General features: G+C 42.5%; 1 pseudogene; it reads left to right on the forward strand.

The window, feature by feature from the left end:
- Positions 1-957: 957 nt before the first annotated feature.
- LOC104653762 lies at positions 958-2,459 on the forward strand (annotated as a pseudogene).
- Positions 2,460-5,421: the final 2,962 nt, after the last annotated feature.

Consider the following 5,421-nt stretch of genomic DNA (forward strand, 5'->3'; position numbering starts at 1 on the left):
CAGAAGCTCTTTAGTTTAATTATATCCCATTTGTCAATTTTCACTTTTGTTGCAATTACTTTTGATGTTTTTATCATGAAATTATTTGCCCATGCCTATGTCCTGAATGGTATTGCCTAGCTTTTCTCCTAGGGGTTTTATAGTTTTGGGTTTTACATTTAAGTCTTTCATCCATCTTAATTTTTGTATAAGGTGCAAGGAAGGGGTCCAGTTTCAATTTTCTGCATATGGAAAACCAGTTTTCCTAGGACCATTCATTGAAAAGGGAATCCTTTTCCCATTGCTTGTTTTTGTCAGGTTTGTCAAAGATCAGATGATGTTCATGTGTGCTCTTATTTCTAAGATCTCTATTCTGTTCCATTGGTCTATTTGTCTGACCCCACAGAAATACAAATAACCACCAGAGAATACTATAACTACTTCTATACAAATAAACTAGAAAATCTGAAGAAATGGAGAAATTGCTGGACAAATATACCTTCCCAAGACTAAACCAGGAAGAAATCAAATCCCTGAATAAACCAATAACAAGTTCTGAAATTGTGGCAGTAGTTAATAGTCTACGAAGCAAAACAAGCCCAGGACCAGATGGATTCACAGCCAAATTCTACCTGAGGTACAAAGAGGAGATGCTACCATTCCTTCTGAAACTATTCCATATAATTCAAAAGGAGGGACTTCTCCCTAACTCATTTTTTAAGGCCAGCATCATCCTGATACCAAAACCTGGTGGAGATACAATAAAAAAAAGGAAACTTAAGGCCAATATTCCTGAGGAACACTGATGCAAAAATCTTTAATAAAATACTGGGCAAACCAAATCCAGCAGCACATCAAAAAGCTTATGCATCACAATCAAGTCGACTTCATCTCTAGGATGCAAGGCTGGTTCAACATACACCGATCAATAAACATAATTTATCACCTAAACAGAACCAATGATAAAAAGCAACCTTAGACGCTCCAGAGAAGAGGCTGAGAAAATTTAAGTACTGAGGAAAAGATGCATCTCTGAGGCGACAGCAGAGGATGGTGGTCAGCCTGGAAGACTGAAAGGCCAAGAAAGATGAGCAGACCTTAAAGAGAAGGAATATCACCAGCTTCCACCCTGACACAGCTTCCAAAAAACCAGCCAAAGGGGTGGCAGTCAGCCTCACTCCGGGTGAAATAATCAAAGGTGTGAATAGCTCAAATTCAGTCCTTTGTTTCCAGGCCACCCAGACAGCCAGGAAAATGCTATCCCAGGAAAAGAACCCCCCTCTGAAATTGATCATTGAAGCAGTCCTCCTTCCCAGGATGGTGGAGTTCCTGAAGTCATCACTTTACCCCTGCTTGCAGTCTGAGGCCGCCTGGGCCCTGACCAACATTGCTTCAGGGACTTCCAAGCAGATTTGAGCCATGGTAGAAGGGGGACCCATCCAGCCCTTGAACAAGCTCCTGTATTCCCCCAATGTGGCTGTGTGTGAACAGGCAAAGTGAGCTCTTGATAATATACCCGGTGACAGCCCAGAGTTCAGAGATAATATCATTTCAAGCAATGCCATCCCACATCTGCTGGCCCTGATTTCACCCACCCTACCAATCACATTTCTGTGGAACATCACTTGGACCTTGTTGAACCTGTGCCGAAAGAAGACCCCATACCCTTGTGAAACTGCAGTGAAGCAGATGCTGCTGGCCCTCTCACTCCTGCAGCACCTCACCAATGGCTACAAAGAGCGCATCAGCCAAGTGGTTGACATGGGGGACCTGCCAGGCTTGTAGCACTCATGAGCAGCTCAGACCTCAATGTCTTGACCCCTTCTCTCTGTACTGTGGGGAACATTATCACAGGCACAGATGAGCAGAAACAGATGGCCATTGACACGGGCATGCTGAATGTGCTGCCCCAGCTCCTGCAGCACAACAGGCCCTCTATTCAGAAGGAGGTGACCTAGGCCTTGAGCAACATGGTGGCAGGGCCCTCTCACCACACCCAGCAGCTGCTTGCTACAACGTCTTGCCTCCCTTGGTGGCTTTGCTAAAAAGAAAAAAATGGAGAATTTAAAGTCCAGAAAGAGGCTGTCTGGGCGGTGGCTAACTTTGCAATGTGGGTCACCATGGTTTAGCTGATCCTCCACTCTGGGGTCCCGGAGCCACTGGTGAATCTGCTCATTGCCCCAGATGTTAAAATTGTTCTCATCATCCTCATTGTCATCTCTTGCATCCTCCAGGTGGCAGAGAAATGGTCTGAGAAGGAAATCCTATGTTTTCTGATAGAAGAACTCAGTGGGATCAATAGAATTGAGGCTTTACAACTGCATGAGAACTGTCAGATTGGCCAGTCTGCTTTGAACATCATTGAGAAGCACTTTGGTGAGGAAGAAGATGAGAGCCTAACTTTACTGAGCCAAGTCTTAAACCAAGATTGCAAATTTATAGATTAGGAATGCTTAGCAAAAAATAGCCAAGTTCCATAACTCCTAAACCAACAACCCACTGGGGGAACCCACCCCCAATATTTCAACATAGGTTCTTTCTATTTTCCATAAGTGTCAACCAGCTGGGAAATAAAGAGAGACAGTTCAAGGAGAGCAACTTTACAGCTGGGCTGCCGAGGGTGACATCACATATCCGTAGGACCATGATGCCCACCTGAGCCTCAAACCAGCAGTTTTTTATTAAGAGTTTCAAAAGGGGAGAAGGTGTAAAACAGGGAGTAGGTACAAAGATCACATGCTTCAAAGGGCAAAAAGCAGAACAAAGATCACATGCTTCTGAGAGAACAGGATAAAGGGCAAAAGCAGAACTACTGATAAGGGTCTATGTTCAGTGGTGCGCATATTGTCTTGATAAACATCTTAAACAACAGAAAACAGGGTTCGAGAGCAGAGAACCAGTCTGACCACAAATTTACCAGGGCAGAGTTTTTCCCCACTCTAATAAGCCTGAGGGTACTGCAGGAGACCAGGGCATATCTCAGTCCTTATCTCAACTGCATAAGACAGACACTCCCAGAGAGGCCGTTTATAGACCTCTCCCAAGGAATGAATTCCTTTCCCAGGGTATTAATATTACTATTCCTTGCTAGGAAAAGAACTTAGCGATATCTCTCCTATTTGCACATCCGTTTATAGGCTCTTGGCAAGAAGAAAAATATGGCTCTTTTTGCCCGACTCCACAGGCAGTCAGACCTTATCGTTGTCTTCCCTTGTTCCCTAAAACTCACTGTTATTCTGTTCTTTTTCAAGGTGCACTGATTTCATATTGTTCAAACACACATGTTTTACGATCAATTTTTACAGTTAACACAATTATCACAGTGGTCCTGAGGTGACGTACATCCTCAGTTTATGAAGATAACAGGATTAAGAGATTAAAGTAAGGATAGGCATAAGAAATTATAAAGGTATTATTTGGGAACTGGTAAATGTCCATATTAAAATGAAATCTTCAAAATTTATGTTCCTCTGTCACGGCTCCAGCAGGTCCCTCTATTCGGGGTCCCTGACTTCCCACAACAACAACCCAATGCTAAAGGATAACTTCTTTAAGCAGCAGCAGTCCTATATCTTAGTGTACCCCAAATATAAAGCTTTCAAAACTCAACATTAATAAAATGCTCAATACTTTAAAAAAAAAAAAAAACATTATCTCAATAGATGCAGAAAAGGCCTTCAATAAAATTCAACATCCTTCATGCTAAAAACTCTACATAAACTAGGTATTGATGGAACATATTTCAAAATATTAAGAGCCATTTATGGCCGGGAGCGGTGGCTCAAGCCTGTAATCCCAGCACTTTGGGAGGCCGAGACGGGCGGATCACAGGGTCAGGAGATCGAGACCATTCTGGCTAACACGGTGAAACCCCGTAAATAAAAACTAGCCGGGCGAGGTGGCGGGAGCCTGTAGTCCCAGCTACTCAGGAGGCTGAGGCAGGAGAATGGCGTAAACCCGGGAGGCGGAGCTTGCAGTGAGCAGAGATCTGGCCACAGCACTCCAGCCTGGGTGACAGAGCAAGACTCCATCTCAAAAAAAAAAAAAAAAAAAAAAAAAAAAAAAAAAAAAAAGAGCCATTTATAACAGACCCACAGCCAAATCATATTGAATAGGCAAAAGCTGGAAGCATTCCCTTTGAAAACTGGCACAAGACAAGGATGCCCTCTCTCACCACTCCTATTCAACATAGTATTGGAAGTCCTGGCCAGGGCAATCAGGCAAGAGAAAGAAATAAACTGTATTCAAATAGGAAGAGAGGAGGTCAAATTGTTTCTATTTGCAGATAACATGATTGTAGATCTAGAAATCCCCATCATCTTAGCCCAAAAGCTCCTTAAGCTGATAAGCAACTTCAGCAAAGTCTCAGGATACAAAATCAATGTGCCAAATTAACAAGCATTCCTATACACCAACAAAGGACAAGCAGAGAGCCAAGTCATGTGTGAACTCCCATTCACAATTCCTACAAAGAGAATAAAATACCTAGGAATACAGCTCACAAGGGATGTGGAGGACCTCTTCAAGGAGTACCACAAACCACTGTTCAAGAAAATAAGAGAGGACACAAACAAATGGAAAAACATTCCATGTTCATGGATTGGAAGAATGAAATGGCCATATTGCCCAAAGTAATTTATAGATTCAATGCTTTTCCCATCAAACTAACATTTACATTCTTCACAGAAATAGAAAAAAAAAACTACTTTAAAATCCACATGGAACAAAAAAGAGCCTATATAGCCAAGACCATTCTAAGCAAAAAGAACAAAGCTGGAGGCATCACACTACCCGACTTCAAAATTCTGCTTTTCTAAAGACGCCATTAAGAAAACAAAGTGGTAAACCATGGACTGGAAGAAAAAATTCACAATATATACATCTAAAAGAGCATTTGTTTCCAGAATATATAAAGAACTCTCTTTTTTTTTTTTTTTTTTTTTTCTGAGACGGAGTCTCGCTCTGTCTCCCAGGCTGGAGTGCAGTGGCCGGATCTCAGCTCACTGTAAGCTCCGCCTCCCGGGTTCATGCCATTCTCCTGCCTCAGCCTCCCAAGTAGCTGGGACTACAGGCGCCCGCCACCTCGCCCGGCTAGTTTTTTGTATTTTTAGTAGAGACAGGGTTTCACCGTGTTAGCCAGGGTGGTCTCAATCTCCTGACCTCATGATCCGCCCGTCTTGGCCTCCCAAAGTGCTGGGATTACAGGCTTGAGCCACCACACCCGGCCTATAAAGAACTCTTAAACTCAATTACAAGAAGACAACTCAAGTAAAAATTCGGGAAAATGTTTGAGAAGATTCTTCACAACAGAAGATATACAAATGGCCAATAAGCACATGAAAATATGCTTAACATCACTAGTCATCAGACAAATGCAAATTAGAACTACATTGAGATTTACTATACTCCCACAAAACAGTTAAAAGTAAACATATTGACATT

Source organism: Rhinopithecus roxellana, chromosome 3, assembly GCF_007565055.1.
Source record: "Rhinopithecus roxellana isolate Shanxi Qingling chromosome 3, ASM756505v1, whole genome shotgun sequence".
Lineage (NCBI taxonomy): Eukaryota > Metazoa > Chordata > Mammalia > Primates > Cercopithecidae > Rhinopithecus > Rhinopithecus roxellana.